Genomic DNA, 23576 nt, shown 5'->3' with positions numbered 1-23576 from the left:
CATGAGCTGCTGTCCACCCCTATGGAGAACAGCCCCCAGGCAGTCTGGTCGATCCCAGTGCTGACAGTGTTGACCTGAAGAGTGACCCACTTCACCCAAAAAACCAGAGTCCCGCTCTCAACAACCCAGCTTCCATCCAGATGAGAAGTAATGTGAGACAGTCAAGATGTCAAATATCCCCTTTAGCCAGAATCTGGCCTCACCTGCAAGGTGGCTTTCTACGCGTTCTCCTGACTTACCCTCCATCAGCCCCCAAAACCAGAAGCCATTAGGTCAGGACTAAGAAGGATGGTCACCAACATCACCATCATGCAGCATTGTTCTAGAACTGCAAGACCATGCAATTGGACATGAGAACAGAACACGAAGTTTAAATATGCAAAAAGAGTTGATGATATTTGTATATGACACCATTACAGACCAGGAACACTCAAGAGAACTGATTGAAAAAAAAATACACATGAAAATAACAAGGTCGTTCAGGGAGCTATAAAATTTATATCCAAAATTTATATCTAAAAATTCTATCCTATAATTTGTTACAGGAAATAGAAGTAATGCCAGCAAGATTATGCAACAAAAGAAACCATATCGTTCACAAAAAAAGGGCCAAATTTTTTTAACTGGGAATAAACTATATGAAAAAAAATTATTAACATAAAAGAAGGCTTGACTATTGGGACATATCTTGTTCTTGAACACAATATTGATACAAAGTATAAAGATGTTCTCCTAGATTCCAGAGTATCCCCCTAAAATTCACATCCTTCCTAAAACCTCAGAAGGCGACTTTATTTGGAAATAGGGTCGTTGCAAATGTAGCTGGTTAAGATGAGGTCATCCTGGAGCAGGGTGGGTCCTTAATCTAAAACAACTGGTGTCCTCATATGAAGAAGGCAAGAGACACAGAGGCACACAGAAAGAATGCCATGTGACAGTCGAGGCAGAAATGCGAATGATGTATCTACAAGTCAAGAAATGCCAAGAACTGCCAGTAACCACCAAAAGCTAAGAGATAAACTTGGGACAGATTCTCCTCTAGACACTTGATGAAGGACAGTGCCTGCTGACATCTGGATTTTGGACTTCGGACCCTCCAGAACTACAAGGGAATAAATTTCTGTTGTTCTGAGCCCCGGAGTTTGTGGTGAGTCGTTATCTCAGTCCCAGGAAACTAATGCAGATATCGATTCTCCCCCATATTAACTAGAAGCTTAATCCCATCCCAAAGTCCTAACAGGATTCGGCTGGGCTCCAGGTTGGGTTTTGCTTGCTTTCTTTTTTGGTTGTTGTTTGTTTGTTTGTTTAGGGTAGTATTTTGTTTTATTTTTTCTTCACTTTGTTTCTGGAAACGAAGATATTTAAAAGTCAGTCCAGGGATGCCTGGGTGGCTCAGTCAGTTAAGTGTCTGCCTTCGGCTCAGGTCCTGATCCTGGAGTCCTGGGATTGAGCCCCATATGGGACTCCCTGCTCAGGGGGAGTCTGCTTCTCTCTCTGCCTCTGTTCTTCTCCCTGCTTATGCACTCTCTCTCTCAAATAAATAAGTAAAATCTAAAAAGAAATAATAAATAAAATAAAATAAAATAAAATAAAATAAAATAAAATAAAATAAAAGTCAGTCCACAGTAACAGACTCATAAATACAGAGACTCATAAATTCTGACGGTTGTCAGAGGGGAGGGGAGTGGGAGTTGGGAAGAATGGGTGATGCGGAATGGGAGGGGCAGGCTTGCAGTTACAGAACGAATTAGTCACAGGGATGAAAGGTACAGCATAGGGAACACTGTCAATGTAATGTAATAGCATTTTATGGTGACAGATGGCAGCGACACTTGAAACCGAGTAGGGACTGGACTCAGGTCCCCTTAACCCTGGGCACAAAATCCAGCATTCTTTGGCTGCCTCGATTAAGAACAGCAACAACAACAAAAGCTATAGTTTGGTGCCTCTTGAGGTGCACATCTTGCAGGAATGCGGAGGGAGGGAGCTTCCTGAGAGGAGGATAATTACTCCAAAGACTGGCAAAGACTGGACCAAGCCGGTCTGCGCCAGGAGGGACCCCAGTGCTGAACTTTCACGGACTTTCCCCTCGTTATAATACTAAAAATCACACCCAGGGGTGGAGATTTAACATGCAAACGAAACAGGATGTAGGAAGAAGCGTGTTCCATCAACTGCGCCTGCGCGCCCACTTTCCTGAAATGCCCCGCCCCCCGCATGCTTATACCTCACTCTTTTGGAGCCAGCCCCACACTTTTGTCAGGACTGCGTCTCCCTTCCGCTGCACCTGTTGCTCCAATAAAGCCTCCCCTGAGCTTCTAAATTTGGGGTCCAGCCTGGTTTCTACGGCCGCTGGGTCCAAGGACCCCAATCCAGTAACACCCTTGTGATGAACTCAGCATAACATATGCACTTGTCAAATCGCTATATTGTACACTCGAAGCTAACGCTGAGTGTCAACTATACTTTCATTTTAAAAATAAACTAACAGAAAAGCTGGGGGTGGGGGAGTCCACCTATCAGAATGAAAATGAAGTTTTATCCAGGCAATTCCTAAAAACCAAAAGCAACAAAGCAGGACCAGCACGCTCTTCGGAATGTGATGAACCCATGTGGGATACCGCTACCAAGAGGGAATGAGGAAGTTCAGAAATAGTCTGAAGTACAGCTAGGATTTAACACATGAGAGGAGAACCATCAGATCAGTCCGCAAACGCAGATCGTTCGAGAACAACTGGAAAGGTGACCAGCTAAAGGTAATGCTAACAAAAATTAATGCCTAGCAGAGCTGGGCTCCTTTCACTAGAATGAAGTCCTGATGGGTCAAATATTTAAAGCTAAATGATTTAAACAGAAATGTCCGATTCAAGATGATGAGCCATATTCATATCATATCTCCTATTCCCCAAATAGCTAAGAAATGGCAAGAGAAAACAGCATTTTCAAATGTATAAGTCCCCCCCCCCAACAGTACAGGGAAGAGGAGAAAGCTGCTTTTGGTGGACCCCATAAACTGAGGAATTTCTGAAAATAAAAAGGCAAGTGAGGTCCAACTTCTATAAGAGAAACCAGAACAGAGCAATGTCATAGTGAAGTGAGAATTCTGTTTTCTCACCAAACCTTTGTGGTGCTTCTTGCAAAGGGGATCCCCAACGCCCAATTTGCAGGAGACCCGAACCCAAGGATTCTCAGAAGGGGCGCCTGGGTGGCTCAGTTGGTTAAGCATCCGACTCTTGATCTCAGCTCAGGGTCGTGAGATTGAGCCCTACATCAGCTGCTGGACTTGAAGCTTAAAAAAAAAAAGTTTCTGAGATAAAATCCAGCATTCTAATAAGAAAAAAATACCACTCTTCAGATAAAATTTTCTTGCCATCTTCCATCTGCAAAGATTTTACAAAACTGAAGCACACTCAGAAAGACTTTTGCCCCGATAAACTAAGGTAGAAGATGGAGCTGAGGTTGTAGGAGACACTGCGTAAACCACCGCAACGCTCCCAGCCCCACCACGCACCCCTCGCCATGTTTTGCTCACAGCTCTTTCCAAGAGGAAAATAAACAATTGGGGATGCAGGGCTGCCCATACACCCCACAAAAGAGAGACACCGAGGATGCTGGCTTCAGACAAAGCCCAAATTCCCTTCTCCTTCTCTCTTTCTACACACATACTTTTCCGAGAGATCGCAAGCTTTTGATCAGCTCTCCTCCCAGACCTTCCCCCACAAGGACTGCATCTGCTAAAACAGAATCTTCCTCCTGACAACATCACTGAGTTTGGCTGAGTCCTGCTGATGTTCCAGCAGCCTGGCGTGAGCTTTGGGTTAGTTCCAGAAGTTGTGATGGATTTTCACTTATCACTTCCTTGGAGCTGGCTCCGTGACCGGTGCAGAACACACTGGCCTTTGCTGCACAGTTGGACCCAGATTCTGTGTGTTCTTGAGAAATGGGAGGCTAGGCCCCTCTTCCCGATCCTCGCCCCATGGGCAGCAGGCTAAGGAATACACACAGCTAAGGAATACACGGTCACCACCGGGGAAGCAGCCACACCAGACAAACCTGGAGACATCCTCACCCCTTGTCGTTAAAATTAAAGCAACACTGAAATTTCATTACACACCCACTGAGTTAGCAAAGGGTAGGAAGTTTAGGTGACAGGCCGGGATACCAGCAAGTGTGTGATGAGCCGGGCCCACTTCCACACACAGGTCTACGAGCTTGACCCTCCCCAGGGCCAGGGCCTGGGTCCTGGACGCTCCCCATTTCCCTCCGCTTCTCAGGTCATCTCTGTCGCTTGCAACCAGAGTCCTAACTGCAATGGGGACTTAACACAGAGATGTTTAGTGTATCCTTGCAAAATTAGAGACAGCCTCAGCTTGTCACACCAAGCTTACTAAACATACTGGTAATAATACTAATAATGACATATCAGCACAACAGAAAAGGATGGAGCCTTAAAATGATAGAAAGACTAGGGGCGCCTGGGTGGCTCAGTCGGTTAAGCAACTGACTTCCACTCAGGTCATGATGTCAGGGTCCTGGGATCGAGCCCCAGGTTGGGCTTCCTGCTCGGAGGGGAGCCTGCTTCTCCCTCTGCTCCTCCCCCTGCTTGTGCTCTCTCTCTCCCTCTCTCAAATAAGATAAAAATCTTAGAAAAAAAAAGAAGAGCTATAACTAAAACAGGGAAACTCAGAAAGATAGAAACACACAAGGATGAACAACTTAGAGCCAGGAAATGCAGCCAAAAGAATCCAACGGAGAAGGTTGGATTCAGGATAAATAGCATTAGATAATACAACGAACGGCCTTTTGTTACAGTCAATGGTACAATTCCCAACGTGACTACTGATGTCCCCGTAGTAAATGGCATAGCACCAGTTTCCGTCAAGCAAACCTTACAGGAGGTATGAAGAACGGCAGACACCTTTGTAGTAACAGCCTGAAGTGCACCTCTTGTTGCCAATCACAGCACCAGGAGACAAAAATAAGGATTAATTAATTAACTAATTAATTAAAATAAATAAATAGAAGCTTCAGCAAATAATCCCTTTCATGCATCTTCACTTAAAAAGCTTCCTCAAGGGAGGCCTGGGTGGCTTAGTCGGTTGGGCGTTGGCCTTTGGCTCAGGCCATGATCCCAGGGTCCTGGGATCGAGTCTCAGGTCATGATCCTGGGGTCCTGGGATGGAGTCCCACATCAAACTCCCTGCTCAGCGGGGAGCCTGCTTCTCCCTCTGCCTGCTGTGCCTGCCGCTCCCCCTGCTTGTGCTTGCTGGCTCTCGCTCTCTCTCTCTCTGACAAATAAGTAAATTTTTTAAGAAGATTTTTAAAGCCTCCTCAAGATATTCACACACACACACACACACCTGTGCGCGTGCACGCACACACATGCAATATGATAAAACACTCATGACACCCGGCTAAGGAAAGGAAGAACTCAGAACGAGACCTAGTTCGTGCTTCCAAATGGCTAAGCAGTGGCCACCTGTGATGGGGCGAGAATGGGGCCTTGGCTGGCCTTCATGCAACCCTCACTCTGCACCCCAACCCCACTGCCAAATGACCGTGCTCACTGTGGCTCCAAGGCGGGGTACATTTTGCAAATGAAGACACCAAGGCATCAAGAAGTTAAGTAGCTGGACCAAGACCCCGAGCCTCAGCTCTTAAAGGAAAAGTAGTCCCTGAAGGGCGTGGGGACCGTTCAGGGCCTTTTCACTGGCTGGCTTGTTTTCAGATTCCATTTTGGATTTTTCCGCCATCTTTTCCAAAGAGAATAAAATCAACGAGAAATCTACGAAAGGATTAGCACCAGACTCCCTGTCTAGGAAACCAACCCTGATCCCTCCTGCCACCTCTGGGCTCACCGCTCCGTCCCCTGTCCTCTTCGGGACACGGCTGTGGCTGGATGTCCGTCCCCGTCCGTGCCTGAGGCCAGGCCATGGTGGATGCACCGATGAGGTAATGATCAACAGCAGGGGCAAGGGGCCCAGAGGCATTCTCGCTGTAGGACCTCCCTCTGTCCCCAGGGTCCCCAGGGGTCTCTCCTTGGCCCTTCCCCCCACTCCCCTACACTGACTAGGCATTCTCCCTGGATCTCAAATCTACTTCCTCTCCCCCAAACCTGGCACCCCCTGCCCAGGGTTCAGCCCAGCTCTCCATTCTGGAACGCTCTTTCTTCTGTTTGCCACTCCCCTATTCCTGTTTCTCCCTGACCCCACCGTGGCCCTCAAAGGAAATCCACACAGCCTGTGTGCTCCCATGCCCACCCCTGCCCCTCCACACACTGCCAGCTGCCACCCTCACACCAAAAGTTTCACGTTCCCAAACACACCCCTTTGCAATGCTCTTCCCCAGCCCAGCATGCCCTTCCACTGGCTAGGGGATTCCGGTTTTTAAATAATCTCCTGGGGGCATCTGGGTGGCTCAGTCGGTTAAGCATCGGACTCTTGATTTCAGCTCAGGTCATGATCTCAGGGCTCATGTGCTGAGAGTGGAGCTTGCTTGGGATTCTCTCTCTCCCTCTCCCCCTGCCCCGCCCCACTCCTCTTTCTTAAAAAAAAAAAAAAAGGCTTTATTGAGATATAATTCACACACCATAAAATTCAGCATACAGTTCCATCGTTTTTTAGTATATTCGCAGAGCTGTGAGACTACCATCACAATCAATTTTAGAACATTTTCATTACCCACCCCCCCTAAAAAAAAAAAAACCCATTCCCATTAGCCTCCCCTCCCTCCCTCCTTCCAGCCCAAGGCAATTACTAATCTACTTCATGTGTCTACAGATTTGCCTCTTCCGGACATTTCACGTCAATGGAATCACAGAGCTGGTCATTTATAACTGAATTCGGCCACTCAACATGTTTTCGAGGCTTATCCACGCTGTCCCATGAACGGGGACTTTATCTCTTTACCTTGCCAAGTGATAGCCTATTGTATAAATATGCCACATTTGGGGCACCTGGGTGGCTGAGTTGGTTAAGCATCTGCCTTCAGCTCAGGTCATGTTCCCAGAGTCCTGGGATCGAGTCCCCACATCAGCCTCCCTGCACAGTGAACAGCCTGCTTCTCCCTCTGCCCCTCCCCCACCCCATGCACACATTCTCTCTCTCTCAAATAAATAAATAAAATCTTTTTTAAAAATATGCCACATTTTGTTCTACGCAGCAGTGGATGGATTTGGGCTTCGTTTCCACTTTGGGGCTACTGTGAATAACGCTGCTGTGAATATGCATGTGCTAGTTTTTGTGTGAACATACGTTTTTATTTTGTCAGGCACCTACCCAGGAGTGGAATTGCTGGGTCCTGTGTTTAACCACGTGAGGAATGGCCATGCTGTCTTCCCAGCTGGCTGCCGTGTTTTATGTTCCCACCGGCAGTGTGTGAGGCTCCCGATTTCCCCATGTTCTCACCAGTATTTGTTGTTATCTGACTTTTTTATCCTCGCCGTGCTGCTGAGTGTGAGGTAGTTCTCACGGTGGCTTTAATTCCCATTCCCGTGAGAGCTAATGATGTTGAGCGTCTTTTTATGTGTTCATCAGCCACTTGTATATCTTTTTACTTAAAAAATAGGTATTCTGGGGGCGCCTGGGTGGCACAGTCCTTAAGCCTCTGCCTTGGCTCAGGGTGTGATCCTGGCGTTATGGGATCGAGCCCCACATCAGGCTCCTCCGCTATGAGCCTGCTTCTTCCTCTCTCACTCCCCCTGCTTGTGTTCCCTCTCTCCCTGGCTGTCTCTATCTCTGTCGAATAAAATAAAATAAAATAAAATAAAATAAAATCTTTAAAAAAAATAGGTATTCTGGGGCACCTGGGTGGGTCAGTGGGTTAAGTGTCTGCCTTCGGCTCAGGTCATGATCCCAGGGTCCTGCGATCGAGTCCCACATCGGGCTCTCTGCTCAGCGGGGAGCCTTGCTTCTCCCTCTGCCTGCTGCTCTCCTGCTTGTACTCTCTCTCTCTGTCAAATAAATACATAAAATCTTTCAAATAAAATAAAATAAAAAATTAAAATAAAAAATAGGTCTTCCTTTACAATCTCTTTCATTTCTGCAATGCCAATAATATACCCCCTCTTTTGCCTAGAAAAATTGCATTTCTCTCCTAAGATCCAGATATTACTTCACCAGCTCGCCACCTTCCCATCACACACACGGACACACACACACGTGCACACATGACTTCCTCGCCATGTTCTTCCGTGTTCACGACGGCCTCAGTTACGCCATCACAGGGACACCTTGTCACTCTGTGTTGCAGCCTGCGTGCTTACATGTCAGGCTGTGAGCTTTCCAGATCAAGACTTCACCACTCCTGTCTGAGTGCCCGGCCGCCAGGGCGGGGCTGGCTGGACGGTCACCAGTCACCGAACTGGATGACTCTGTGTTGACCTCAAAGAAGAGTGTCCTTGCTTTCTCGGGTGCCGCCTGGGAAGAAGACAGTGGGTGTGGAGAAAGCAGACATGAAGGTAAGAACCGGAATGGGGGCACCTCTCCACCTGTGTGTGACGCCCCAAGCCTTCCTACCAGGTAACGCATGCTCCCTGCACCCTGTCAATTAGCCGCTAAGGAAACACAGCGCGTGGTGGGCTCTGGAGGCAACACCACACTATTAGCTATTCACAAAGTGCCTTTCTGTAGCCCTCTTTCTTTCTCCAGAGGTATTTGGCAGGAGGGTCTTAACAGATAAGGTTTGAAAGTTAAAACCAGTTCCCACTAACGCTCTCCCCACGTCCTTTGGACGCTATCGCCAGCCATCGGCGTCTGTAATAAACACCCGGAGCTGAACAAAGCCTAGCAGGGCTGCCTCGTCAGGGCTTGGGAGGCTTTATGGGATCCCTGTGCTAATTAAAATTCACTCTCCCAGACAGCTGTGATCTTTGGTGTCTTATGTACCTGAAAAATGTATCTTGACATTTAAGCCGTACTCGCTGGGATGGTGCAAGTAGCAGCAATAAGCCACAAATTCCAATCAGAATGAAAATGCTAGATTCTGTGCTGAGGCTTGGTTTGAAGGGCAAGGACACCCAAACTCCTAAGGTTTGTCATTAATCCGTCAGCATGCAGAGGAACAGCCTCTCTCCCTGTCCTTGGGATGACAAGGCCATCGCCACCCAAGGCCTCCTCCGCCTTCCCTCCCAGGCCCCCAGGAGAGAACACCCACCCAGCTCTATAAGGACAGCAGGGTTTTTCTGTCTTTGGGGGCCCAGGCCATGCATTCCTGCTCTGACATGTGTCTGCGATGTGGGCCCCAAACGTACTTCCCCGTCGTGTCTTTGCAGGCACCACGGTTCAACCAGAATGCCCTTCCCCAGCGGCCCCTAAGCCACCACCCCCTCTCGGTGTCTCGTTTCACCTGTACCCCACCAACCAAGGAAGATCAACCACCTCCCTTCTGGGATCCCACCACCCCCCCCATCTCTGGTGCAGACAGCCCTGACAGGGTCTGCCATTGTCTGTTCCCACATGCAGGGAAGGCAGTGTCAGCTCGGGGGTATGGGTGTGGGACGTGGAGCCCAAGGGGAGATCCACCCCGGAGGTTAGGAAAACCCACCATGGGCCTCGTGGTCATAACAGGCCCAGAGAACAGGAGGAGCCCCCACCAGGGAAGACTGTTCAAGGAAACCTTATCGTTGTTCTTTCTGCTTCCTCTAGGAAATGGCCAGAGAACACAGCTTTTGCAGGGGACAGAGTCGAAGGACAAAAGGCACAGGAGGGCAGGCCCAGGAACAGAGCAGGAGGTAAACACAGAGGACAAGGATCCTGGGACAGGTGCCCTGAGACTGTTGGTGATGCTCAGTGCAACCAAGCCGCTCCCCACTCCATGCTCTGGGTCCCATCTGTCATTCAGCCACCGAGGCATTGTGTTACGTTAACAATACAAATGTATTATCTATCCGCAAAATAAAATTCATCTTAAAAATATGCTTAGCAGCGTGGGAACATCCCAAGCCGGCTGCCAACACCACTAGTGCCCTGGGACCCCACAGGCAGGTGTGGTGAGGGTGTGCGGGCAGGAGGGGTGGGAGGCGCCCCGGTTGGGTCAACACCACCAACTGTACCTTGGGGATAGCAGGATGAAGTGGTCCAGCTTTTAGGGTGCTTGCTGCTGGAGAGATTCCTATGCTCTCCATTTAACATTCTCTGTAACTCAGGACATTCTGACCGTGTCCTGGAAGCTGAGGCAGGAAAATCCCACAGTCCAGGCTCTACCTTTACTCTCCTCTATTGCTGTGTTTGGGGGCCACCCAAGGCTGTTGGAACCGTGACATATACAAGTCCCCGACAAGACATTTGCTGGCTTGATCGCTAGGCACCCCGTATGTTTTGTTGTGTCAGTAAATTGATTTTCTATCATTTTTTGGAGCACAGAAACGCCATCGATTTTTTGTGTATTGATTATATATCCAGCAACTCATTAAACCACCTTATTAATTCCAGTTCTCTGTTTGTAAATTGGGAGGGGGGATTCTATTTATATAATGATATCATATATCAAATATCAGATATCAGACAATCATTACTATTTGGTCTCCCTTTTTCTTTTCTTTTTTTTAATATTTTATTCATTTATTTGTCAGAGAGAGAGAAAGAGAGCATGAGCAGGGGGAGGGGCAGAGGGGAGCAGACTCCCTGCTGAGCAAGGAGCCCAATGTGGGACTCGATCCCAGGACCCTGGGATCATGACCTGAGCCGAAGGCAGACGCTTAACTGACTGAGCCATCCAGACGTCCCTGTGTGCATGGTTTTTTTAAATCATGAGTGGCTTTTGAATTTTATCAAATTAGTTTTCCGCATCTATTAAGAATATCGCCTGCAATTTTCTCCCTCTGCCCATTAACGCGCTGGATTCACTAGTAGACTTTCCAGTGTGAAATTAACATTGAGTTTCTGGAATGTCACAACCTTGACATGAACTGTTGATATTCTTTTTTTTTTTTTTAAGATTTTATTTATTTATTTGACAGAGATAGAGACAGCCAGCGAGAGAGGGAACACAAGCAGGGAGAGTGGGAGAGGAAGAAGCAGGCTCACAGCGGAGGAGCCTGATGTGGGGCTCGATCCCATAACGCCGGGATCATGCCCTGAGCCGAAGGCAGAGGCTTAACCGCTGTGCCACCCAGGCGCCCCTGAACTGTTGATATTCTTATCTATATTGCTTAGATTCACTGTGCTGGTACTTTACTTACAAGTTTTGGCATCCATGTTCAGAAGTAGATTGGTCCATAATTGACATTTCTCCTCTTTTTCTATTCTAGTTTTAGTATCTCGGTTATTTTAAGTATCATGAGATGTGCTGGAGAGTAGTTCCTCTTTTACGAGCAGAACAGTTTAAGACTAAGATGATCTTGGGTTACCTGACTGGATCAGTCTGTGGGGCATGCAACTCTTGATCTCAGGGGCATGGGTTCAAGCCCCACACCAGGCATAGAGATTACTTTAAAAATAAAATCTTAAAAAAAAAAAAAAGACCAAGATGAATACCCTTAAGGTTTTTTTAAACTTACCTCAGTCTATTATTTCCTGTATGAAAGATTGTTTGCTAATGACTTAGTTCCTTTCAATGTTACTGGACTATTCATTCAGCTTTTCTGTTTCTTCTTGAGGCAATCTGTTTAATTGTATCTTCTAGATGTTTTTAGAATGTTTCGGATAGAAGGGCATGGAGTCATCCATATTATTTTCCTGCTATCATTTTCATTTTCGCTGTATTTTGCATATATTTTCTTTTCATTCCTGAACTTCTGTGGTGCCTTCTCTTTCTCCAGCTTTATTGAGATGTACTTCATATCGCATTAAATTCACCACTTACTGTGTTCAGTTCTGTGGTTTTCAGCGTATTCACACGGTCGTGCAACCATCACCGCCATCCAATCTTAGAACAAGTTCAACATCCTTAAAAGAAACCCCATCCCCATCAACAGTCGTTCCCCGTTCTCCCTGCCCCCTTACCGCCTGAATGGGCTTTCAGTATGTAGTGTACATTGTTTCAAAAATCAAAACAACAGGGGTCCTGGGTGCCTCAGTCTGTTAAGCATCTGACTCTTGATTCAGCTCAAGCCTTGATCTCAGGGTCGTGAGTTCAAGCCCTGTATCGGGTCCCGTGCTGGGTTTGGAGCCTACTTAAAAAAAAAAAAAAAAGTCAAAATGACATTAAGAGGTATAAAATAGGCATCAAAATAGACACAGAAAATTCTAACTCCTACCCCCCCATCTATAAGCATTTTCTGTTTATTGTTTCTGTATTTTCTTCTGCAAATAGCAGGAAATGCAAATGTATTTATTCCTGTTTTCCACCCTGTCCTTACAGAAAGATAATATAATTCGTACACTATTCTGCACCTTCTTTTCCACTTACCATATTCTATAGCACATCCTCCTTCCTTTTTACAGGGGTGGTTCATGTTTATTTAAGCGGATCCCTCTTGACAGGCCCGTGGCTCCCTTCCAGTTCTTTTGCCATTACAGACGATGCCGTGCTGTAACAACCTCATCCACGGGCCGCGTCGTTCCTATGCATATCTGTCTGTACAACTGAGTCCCAGCAGCGGGACGGCTGGGTCAAAAGATGAATGCATTTGAATTTTTTATAGGCGATGCCAAGCTGCTCTCCATAAGGGCTGTACAATTCTGCATCCTCCATCACCAGAGCTAATTCCTTACCGACACACCAACTATGTCCTTTCAAATGTTGGGTTGTTGCCAACTGGTTTGTGAGAAATGGTGTCTGGGTAGTTTAATGTGGATCTCTTAGGAGTGAGGTGGGACATCTCTCGATGTTTAAGGACCATTTACATTCCTTTCTCTATGAACTATTTCCTCTGCCCATTTTTCCATTGGGCTCTTGGTCTTTTTCATACAAAAGAAGAAGCTCTATTTAAATTATCTCTTGGGGCGCCTGGGTGGCACAACGGTTGAGCGTCTGCCTTCGGCTCAGGGCGTGATCCCGGCGTTATGGGATCGAGCCCCACATCAGGCTCCTCCGCTATGAGCCTGCTTCTTCCTCTCCCACTCCCCCTGCTTGTGTTCCCTCTCTCGCTGGCTGTCTCTATCTCTGTCGAATAAATAAATACTTTTAAAAAAAATTAAAAAAAAATAAATTATCTCTTGCCATGTACGATGTTGTGATTTATAATAAGAAATATGTATTTGGTCTTTGTCCCATTTCTGGCACAAGGAGCTACCAAAATCTCAAGAATTTCTTAAGAGGCCAGAGAGCACAACGAAGTTGTCTTTTGTTATGTTAATAAGGTGACTTTTGGACCCCACCTAAGGATGTGGGCTGGCTGCGGAGAGAACCAGCCAGAGATTAGAGGGTTAGAACTTTCAGTCCCATCCCCTGACCTCCAGGGAGGGGAGAGGGGCTGGAGGTTGAATCAATCTCACCAGTGGCCAATGATTTCATCAGTCGTGCCTATGGAATGAAGCCGCCATAAAAACCCAAAAGGATGGGGTTCTAAGAGCATCCATAATTGTTTCCATAATTGTTTCAAATTATGGGGTTGGTGAACACAGGAAGATTTGGGGAGAGCAGCGCTCCTGGAGAGGTCACGGAGGCTCCGAACCCCTTCCCCACACCTTGCCCTAAGCATCTTGCACATCTGGCTGTTCCTGAGTTCTGTCCTTTCACAACAAGCCAGTGTTCTAGCAAGCAAAGTGTTTTCTCTGGGTTTTGTGAGCCGCTCTAGCAAATTAAACAAACCCACCAAGGGGATCATCGGAACCTCCAATGAACACCTGGTGGATCGGAAGCACAGGTGAAAACCTGGATTTGTCCCTGGCATATGGGTGGGAGAGCAGTCTTGCAGGACGAGGTCCTTAACCTGTGGGATCCGATGCTCTCTCCAGGGAAACAGCGGCACAACTGAGCTGAACTATGGAGCACCCAGCTGCTGTCAGAGAATTGCTTGCTCGGTGGTGTGGGAAAACCCTTCGTGTTGGAATTAGGGATCAGAACCCTTGATTCTGTAACGATCCATTCCAAAACTTAGTGGCTTAAAAGAACAATGATTTATTGATCCTCAGGATTCTGGGGTCGAATGAGCTCAGCTGGGGGGCTCTTCTGAGATTGCAACCAGCTGGGTTTACTCACCTGGCTTCATTCACCTGGCAGCAGGGCTGAGCTGGACAGTCCAAGAAGACTTCACTTGCTTGACTGCTGTGTCTTGGTCCTCCCTGTGTGGCTTCTTCAAGGGGCTGGCTTGGGCTTCTTCACGGTATGATGGTCCTGGGGAAGTCAGCTTCGTGCATGTGGCCACCTGTCAAGAAGGAGGACACAAGAAGCCACCAGTCCCCTTAAAGCCTAGATTCAGAAGTCCTAGAACATCATCTCTGCATTCTATCAGTCACAGAGTCACAGGCCAGCCCAGACTCAATGAATGGGAAATAGACTCTACCCCTGAATGGGAGAAGGGGTGTGGGGTACAAGGAAGGAAAAAACTAGTGGTGGGCATCTCTCAAGACCATCTGCCATCTAATCGGTATTAGGCCATTTATCCCTTTGTGAAATTAGTTAGAAATATTTTTGCCAGTGTTATCATTTGCCTTTTGACTTTGCTTATGTTAGTGTGTACGTGTGTGGTGGTTTTTAGCTTTTTATTTTGAAACAATTATGGAATCACAGGAAGTTGCAAGGAGCATAGAGAAAGGTCCTCTTGTGCCCATCACCCAGCTTCTCCCAAGGATAGCCTCTTACGTAACCACAGCACAACATCAGCATCAGGAAAATTGGCGTTGGTACAATGTGTATCATTTTATCACATGTTGAGATTCATGTAACCACCACTGCAAATCAGAACTCATCCATCACCACAGATGTCTCCCTCTAGAGCTCCTCCTTTATAGTCATACCTGCTGCCCTCTCCCCACCATACTGACCCCTGGCCACCATAAATCTGTCTTCCATCTCTGCAGGGGGTTGGCCTCCAAAAAGCTAAATCCAATTCCTAATCCCCAGAATCTGTGCGTATGACCTTATTTAGAAAAAGAGACTTTGCAATTGTAGTTAAAGATCTTGGGTGCCTGGGTGGCTCAGTTAGTTAAGCGTCTGCCTTTGGCTCAGGTCATGATCTTGGAGTCCTGGGGTCAAGTTCTGCATGGGTCTCCCTGCTCAGCAGGGAGTCTGCTTCTCCCTCTCCCTCTGTCTTCATGCCCCCACTCACGTTCACCCTCTCTCTCTCAATCTCTCTCAAACAAATAAATAAAATTTGAAAAAAAAACTCAAGATGAGGTCATTCAGGAGTTAAGGTTAGCCCTAAATCCAATGACAGTATCCTTCTTTTAAAAAAATATGTATTTCACCCACTGGCACAAAAATAGATAAAATCAATGGGACAGAATACAGAGCCCAGAAATAAACCCATGATTATATGGTCAATTAATCTTGGACAAAAGAGGCAAGAATATGCAATGGGAAAAAGTCTCTTCAACAAATGATGTTGGGGAAACTGGACAGCCACACGCAAAAGAATGAAATTGGACCACTTTCTTATATCACACACAAAATAAACTAAAAATGGATTAAAGACCTAAATGTGAGACCTGAAACCATAAAACTCCTAAAAGAAAACATGCGTGGTAATCTCCTGGACATTGGCGTTAACAAAATTTTTGTGGGTATGTTTCTGGACTTGTCGCCATGTTGTATTTTAGCTGCTCTGATAGACATGCAGTGAACTCTCAGCATGTCCTTCATTTGCGTTTCCATGTTGTCTATGGAAATACATCTGTTCTTGTGCTTACTTGCCAGCTGTGTATCCTCTTTAGGGAAATGTCTCCCCATGTCTTTTGCCCATTTTCTGACTGAATTGTTCACCGTTGAATTTTGAGAGTATATGTTGTACATACGAATCCACTGTCAAATACATGGTTTTTACAAATATTTTCTCCCAGTCTATAGCTTGTCCTTTCATTTTCTTAACAGATTCTTTCAGAAAGCAAAGTTTTCAACTTGGGTGAAGTCCAATTTATCTGTTTTTTCTTTTTTTAACAGATTGTGCTTTTAGTGCACGTTCAAGAAATCTTTACCAAGAACTATGTCCTGAAGATTTTCTCACATTATCTTCCGAAAAAATGTATAGTTTTACATTTAACACTTAAGTATTGAGGCCATCCTGAGTTAATTTTTGTGTAAAGTGTAAGATTTAGGTCAAAGAACATTGTTTTACCTAGGCATGTCCAATTATTCTAGCACCATGTGTTGAAAAAACTATTCTTCCTTTAATTGTTTTTGCACCTTTATCAGAAATCAGTTGGCCATACTTGTTTGGGGCTATTTCTAGATTCTGGATTCTGTTGCATTGTTCCCTCCACCACTGATTGCCTCCACCCAGGAGCCGAATACTTTATTCTTCTTTTTCAAAATTGTTTTAGCTATTAGAGTTCCTTTTCCTTTCCACATAAATTTAAGGATAATCTTGTCTACATCAAAAGAATAAAAAATCTGGGGCACGTGCCTGGCTCAGTTGGTAGAGCATGCAATTCTTTTTTTTTTTTTAAGATTTTATTTATTTATTTGACAGGGACAGCCAGCAGAGAGGGAACACAAGCAGGGGGAGTGGGAGAGGAAGAAGCAGGCTCCTAGTGGAGGAGCCTGATGTGGGGCTCGATCCCAGAATGCCAGGATCATCCCTGAGCCGAAGGCAGACGCTTAACGACTGCGCCACCCAGGCGCCCCGAGCATGCAATTCTTGATATCAATCAGAGCTGCAAGTTCAAGCCCCACGATGGGTATAGAGATTACTTTAAAAAAATAAAATTTAGGGGCACCTCAGTGGCTCAGTTGGTTAAGCATCTGCCTTTGGCTCAGGTCGTGATTTTGAGGTCCTGGGATCAAGCCCCGCATCGGGTTCCCTGCTTAGCAGGGAATCTGCTTCTCTCTCTCCCTCTGCCCCTCCCCAACCCCCACTCCTTCCTATCTCTCTCTCGCTCTCTCAAATAAATAAAATCTTTTTTAATTAAAATTAAAAATAAATAAGTTAATAAAATTTAAAAAATCTGCTGAGATTTTGATAGCAATTGTGTCAAACCTATATACCAATTTGGGGAGAACTAATGTCTTTACTATGTTGAGTCTTCTAATCCATGAACACGGTATGTCTTTCCATTTATTTAGATCTTCTTTGATGTCTTTCATTAGCACTGTGTAGCTTGCAGCATATAAATCTTGCACATGTTTTGTTAGATTTTTACTTAAGTATTTCTTTTTTTAAGCAATTATCAATGGTATTAAATTTTAATTTCGGTGCCCATGTGTTCACTGCTAGTATATAACAATACAATTGATTTTATATTCTGTAGCCTTGCTGAAATCACTTTCAGTTATAGGTTTTTATAGATTACTTGGGATTTTCTGTGTAAACCCTACCTGTTGTCTACAAATAAAAACAGTCTTTTTCTTTTAAGATTTTATTTATTTATTTATTTATTTATTTATTTATTTGACAGAGAGGGAGCACAAGTAGACAGAGTGGGAGGAAGAAGCAGGCTCCCCGCTGAGCAGAGAGTCCGACTCAGGGCTCGATCCCAGGACCCCGGAATCACGACCAGAGCGGAAGGCAGACACTCAACAGGTGAGCCCCCCAGGTGCCCCAATAGAAATAGTCTTATTTCTTCCTTTCCGGTGGTACACATTTTAATTTTCTTGACTTGCACTAGCTAGGACTTCTAGTACTGTGTTGAATAGCATTGGTGAGAACAGACATCCTTCTCTTGTTCCTGATCTTAGGGGGGAAGCATCTAATCTTTCACCATTAAGTATGATGTTAGCTATAGAGTTTTTGAAGATGATCTTTATCAAGTTGAAGAAATTCTCCTCTTATTTCTAGTTACCTTAGAGTTTTTATCATGAATGATGTTCAAATTTGTGAAATGCTTTTTCTGTATCAATTGATAAGATCATGTGATTTTTCTTTGGTTTATTAATATGGCACATTGCATTGATTTTTCTAAAAGAATTTATTTATTTGACAGAGAGAGAGCACAAGTAGGCAGAGCAGTAGACAGAGAGAGAGGGAGAAGAAGGCTCCCCACTGAGCAGGGAGCCTGATGCGGGACTCAATCCCAGGACCCTGGGATCATGACCTGAGCCAAAGGTGGACATCTGATGGACTGAGCCACCTAGGCATCCCGCATTAATTGATTTTTGAATATTGAACCAATCTTGCATCCCTGGAACAAACCCCACACGGTTATGGTATCTAATTGTCTCCATACATTGCCAAATTCTATTTGCTTATTTTTTTAATAATTTAAAAAATATCTTACAATTTTACATGTCATTATACCTCAAAAAAGCTGAAATTAAGAAATAAATATAAATTAAATTAGCAAGGAGAAAAGAATTTTGCATCTATATACATGTGAGAGATCTGCATTGTATTTAAATACATCATATGATATATTACATATGTTATATATATATATATTAGTCTGTAGTTTTTTTTAATCTTTTGTCACTTGTCTGGCACTCTCTTTGTCTGGTTGTGGTATCAGGGTAATAGTGGCTTGATTAAATGAGTTAGGAAATGTTCTCTTCTATTTTCTGGAAGAGATTGTATAAAATTGATGTTAATTCTTCTTTAAATGTTTGGTAGCATTCACCAGTGAAATCGTCTGGCCCTGGAGAGTCCTTCTGGGGGAGTTTTTAAATTATGAATTTAATTTCCTTAATAGCGATAGAGCTATTTATATTAACTGTTTCATATGGGTGAGTTGTGGAATCTGTGTTTTTGAGGAATTGGTCCATTTCATCTAAGTTGTCAAATGTTCCTATATGGAGTTGTTCACAGTATTTCCTTTTTATTCCTTCAAATGTGTCTGCAGGGTCTGCCTTATTCCTGACCTTAGTAATCTGCATCTTCTCTCTTTTTCCCTTTGTCAGCTTTGCCAATTCTTTGTCAAGTTTATTCACACGTTTCAAAGAACTAGCTTTTTGTTTCATTGATTTTCTCTATCGTTTTGTTTTCAATTTCATTCATTCCAGAACTCATCTTTATTATTTCCTTCCTTCTGTTTGCTTTGCATTTAGTTTTCTCTTTTTTTACTAGGGTCTTGGGTCAGAACTTGATTACGGATTTAAGATACTCCCCCTCTTTTAATGTAAACATTTAGTGCTATAAGTTGCCTTTTCAGCGTGGCTTTAGCTGCATCCCACAAATTTTCATGTTATATTTTCATTTTCAATGTATTTTTTTTTATTTCCCTTACGATTTCTTGGGATGCCTCAGTGGATCAGTCATCTAAGTGCCCAACTCGATTTTGGCTCAGGTCATGATCTCAGGGTCATGAGATTGAGCCCTGTGTTGGGCTCTGCACTGGGCATGGAGCCTGCTTAAGAGTCTCCCTCTCCCTCTTCCACTGCCCCTCCCCACTCGCACGCTCTCTCTTTAAAAAAAAAAGAAGAATTTCTTCTTTCATCCACGGATTGTTTAGAAATGTGCTTCTTAGTTTCCAAGTGTTTGGAGATTTCCTGTTATATTTCTGTTAGTGATTTCTAGTTTGATTCCAGTGTAGTTGGAGAACACATTCTGTATGGTTTTGGTTCTTTTACATTTCTTGAGTTTTGTTTTATGGTACCACGTATGGTCTACCTTGGTGTATGACCTGTTGGTGCTTGAGAAGAATGTGCTCTGCTATGTTGGGTGGAATGTTGTGTAAATGTCAACTCGATCTTGGTATTACTGATTTTTTTGACCTTGGTATTGACGATTTTCTGTCTAACTTGTCTTATTAATCATTGAGGAGAGGTGTTGAAGTCTCCCACTAGAATTGTGGAGTTGTCTATTTCTTCTTTCAATTTTTTTTGAAAAAAATTTCTGCTATGCATATTTTATGGTTCTGTTGTTTGATGCATACACATTTAAGCTTAATATGTCTTCCTGGTGGGGAAAGGGCTCCTTGGTACTGCTGGGCAGGGTTGGGAGTTCAGGCTCCTAACTAAACCTCTACAGATAGCACCCAGCCCAGAGGGGGAGGGGTGCCTCATTAGTGCTCCCCACAGGCCTCCACTGACACATTGAGGGGATCATCTCATTACTGCTGAGCAGTGATTAAAGTCCTGACTCTCCCTAAGTCTCCTCTGATGACACCCCAACAAGGAGGTAAAGGGGTACTCTCTTATTGCTGAATGGAGGTGGTCCGGGCTCCCCACAGTCTCCACTGACATAGCGGGGTGCAGGGGTGACATTGCTTTGTTTTCACCCAGTGGGGATACAAGTCCTGGCTCCTCACTTGACCTTCTCTGACACCACCCAGTGGTGAGGCCGTAGATTGGGGTGGCTCATTAGCAAGTATGGAAGTCTAGGCTCTTCACACAAGCTTTGATGATGGGGGGGTTGTCATTTTTCCTGTGGAGTCTGGCTGACATAGAGTGGTTATTGTCTAAAAACTTTCTGTCTTGATAGGCTGTCTCTCTCCTGGTCCTCTGGCCACAGACAGCTGGCTTTCTTGAGGCCTTTTGTCACTCTGCCCTTATCTCTCCACCTTATATTTGTTTTCCAGGAGTTTTAGTTGTACTTAAGAGGAATAGAGAAAAGTGTATCAACTCCATTTTTCCAGAAGCAGAATGTTTTCATTCTTAATATAATGAAATTTATCAGACCTATTTTATGGCTTTTAACTTTGAGTGATAGAAAGGATGTCCCCATTTCAAGGTCATAAAGAAATTTGCCATGGGATCTTCTAGTAATTTTATGATTTCGTTTTTTTGAATTCAAATCTTTGATTCATTTGAGACTTATCATCATGAGCATTGTGAGGTATGAATCCAACTTTATACCTTTCTAAATGGCTACCCAGTTTTTCCAACAGTTGCTGCTATTTGATGTATAGGTATGTTTTGTGGAGAATTGTAAATTTCAGCACCATACAATATTCTCTTTGGCTCATTTAATACTTTTATCTAAGTTCTATCTTTTCTATATTCAGAGTACAGCTCTATTTTTTTTTTTTTGCATTTAGCTATTATGCCTTGCCCATTCTTTTATTTTTAACTTTCCTGAATCTTTGTTTTAGGTTTGTCTCTAGTGTGCAACACAGACTTAGATTTTACTTTGTGATCTAATCCGAAAATCTCTTTTAAAAGATGAGTTTAGTGCATTTATATTTATTGGTATGAAATATGTGTCTTTTTAGTTCTATTATATAATGTACTTACGTATTACATATTCAATACATTATTTTATTATTGCTCTGATTTGGGCAAGGTTTGTGTTTTTATAGGACTGATTCCTAAAATTATGCATAAGGGGCACCCGGCTGGCTCAGTTGGAGGAGCATGTGATCCTTGATCTTGGGGTGGTGAGTTCAAACCCCACGTTGGGTGTAGAGATTACTTAAATTTAAAAATATAATAAAAAATAAACTAAAATTATGCATAAGAATATCTGTTAAATCTTTTGTTTTTCCCCTGGCTCTATGCCCCAGGACCTGAAGTAGAGTCAAGAGTCAGTCAGTCACATGTCGCTGGAGCTGCTGTAGCACCAGGATGGAACCCCTTAGCCACGGCCAGACTCACAGGCCATGAACAGTGCTCATGTGTTAAATCTTTATATACTAACCCTTGCCCCCTCCTTTTTCAGATGTTCATTATCTCCCTACTATGAACAGTAGCAGGGGAGGGGGGGTGGTTAACTTCCGTCTCCCTCTTTCCCATTCCCTCCCTGTCCTCTCCATCCCAATTTAGGACATTCATTTTCTTATTCTTTACCATTGTGTGCCTAATGCTTGCTTTATCTTTGTTTACCTTTGACTTAACCTACCATTTGGTTTGTTCGTTTTAAAAATATCTTTAACTCTTGGGGCAGCTGGGTGGCTCAGTCGGTTAAGCGACTGCCTTTGGCTCAGGTCATAATCCCGGGGTCCTGAGATCGGGTCCCACATCGGGCTCCCTGCTCAGTGGGGAGTCTGCTTCTCCCTCTCCCACTGCTGCTCCCCCTGCTTGTGCTCTCTCTCTCTCTCAAATGAATAAATAAAATCTTTTTTTAAAAAAATCCTCAACTCTTAACTATAGAGAACAAACCAGTGGTCACCAGAGAGAAGATGGGAGGGGGGATGGGTGAAATAGGTGATGGAGATTAAGGAGAGCACTTGTGAGGAGCACCCTTGGTGTATGGAATTGTTGCATCACTATATTTTACACCTGAAACTAATATTACACTGTATGTTTACTAAACCGGAATCAAAATTTAAAAAGCTTAATTTAAAAATAAATAATAAATAAATAAATAAAATGTGTAAATGTCTTTAACTTTATTGCATACAAGGCAACCCGCAAATTTTTTCTACTTTCTACTTTCTTTTTTTATTCTACTTTCCCTTTTCCTCCCATTTCTTGTAAGTTGTCAGGACATATGACATCAGTATTAGCTCTGCAATTATTCTTATCCAGTGCTCACCATCAGAACGGTAGCCAAAGTTTCTGGTCATCTCATGCTTAGTGAACCGCGTCCTCTAATAGATTCTTAGGTAAGTGCTCAAGGGAACCCTGTGGTTATTGAATGTTTAACACTTGTCTCTAGCCCTCATACAGTTTAACTTGGCTGGATAAGCCTTGGCTCACGTTTCCTCTTATTGGCAATCTTGTGGCTGTTACTCCACTGTCTTCTGACTTCATGTTGACTTTGAGCGATGGGGAAGTGTGATGCCAACTGATTTCCTTTCTCTCAAGTAACATTTTTGCCTGACTATGCAAGAGTCTTTCTTTAAAAAGTCTATCTTTTAAAAGTCCAATCATTTTTTTAAGATAGGTATCAGCATTGACATTCTGTGTCAGTTTCTCCTGGAATGCATTGTGCTTTCTCAATGTATAGATTAAAATCTGTGTTTCAGAGAGGCTTTCTTAAATAATTTTTTAAATGTTTGTTCTGATTTCACTCTTTCGGTTTCTTGCTTATAGATTCCGATTATGCATCTATTGGGTCTCCCTTACCTGTTTTCTCTACCTATCATTTCTATTAAAAGATCATTTTTAATTGATTTATTCTATTGTGGTAAAATATGTATAAAATAATATTTACCATTGTAGCCATTTTTTAAATTTTTTTCCAATATTTTATTTATTTATTTATTTATTTATTTATTTATTTATTTGAGAGAGAGATTGAGAACGCAGGAAAGCAGAGAGGTCAGGGCAGAGGGAGAAGGAGAGAATCTCAATCAGATTCCCCACTGAGCGTGGAGCCCCATGTGGGGCTCGAACTTACAACCCTGAGATCATGACCTGAGCTGAAATCAAGAGTCGGGCACTTAACTGACTGAGCCACCCAGGTGCCCCCATTGTAACCATTTTTAAGTGTACAGTTCAATGGCATCAAGCACATTTATTTTGTTGTAACCATCACTACTACCCATCTACAGAACGTTTTCATCATTCCAATCTGAAACTCTATCCTTAAACACTAATTCCCTATTCCTTCTGCTCCTGGCCCTTTGGAACCACTGTTCTCCTTTTGTCTCTATGAAATTAACTGCTCTGGGTACCTCATATAAGCAGAATCACACAGCATTTATCCTTTTGTGTCTGGCTTATTTGATTGAGCAAAACGCCTTCAAAGTTTATCTATGTTGTAGCAAGTATCCGAATTTCCT

General features: G+C 43.9%; 1 long non-coding RNA gene and 1 other non-coding gene across 3 annotated transcripts in view; both read left to right on the top strand.

The window, feature by feature from the left end:
- The first annotated feature begins 902 nt into the window (after window positions 1-902).
- The window catches only part of LOC123001504 (uncharacterized), a 33080-nt gene continuing 10406 nt past the window's right edge, over window positions 903-23576 (top strand). Inside the window, exons 1-5 of one of the 2 annotated variants that reach the window (XR_008957601.1) lie at window positions 903-1147; window positions 5765-5952; window positions 8251-8458; window positions 9645-9730; window positions 17436-17560. This is a non-coding gene — a long non-coding RNA (uncharacterized LOC123001504). Of the gene's footprint in view, window positions 1148-5728; window positions 5953-8250; window positions 8459-9644; window positions 9731-17435; window positions 17561-23576 lie in introns of both variants that reach the window. The other variant, XR_006410454.3, reaches the window with a different exon arrangement.
- On the top strand, window positions 4474-4557 carry TRNAG-UCC (transfer RNA glycine (anticodon UCC)). Its single transcript has one exon. It is a non-coding gene; the product is annotated as a tRNA-Gly (tRNA).

This window comes from Ursus arctos, unplaced genomic scaffold (assembly GCF_023065955.2).
Source record: "Ursus arctos isolate Adak ecotype North America unplaced genomic scaffold, UrsArc2.0 scaffold_5, whole genome shotgun sequence".
In the NCBI taxonomy this organism is placed as follows: domain Eukaryota; kingdom Metazoa; phylum Chordata; class Mammalia; order Carnivora; family Ursidae; genus Ursus; species Ursus arctos.
The sequence above is the reverse complement of the archived record's forward strand: the minus strand, read 5'-3'. Positions and strand labels throughout refer to the sequence as shown.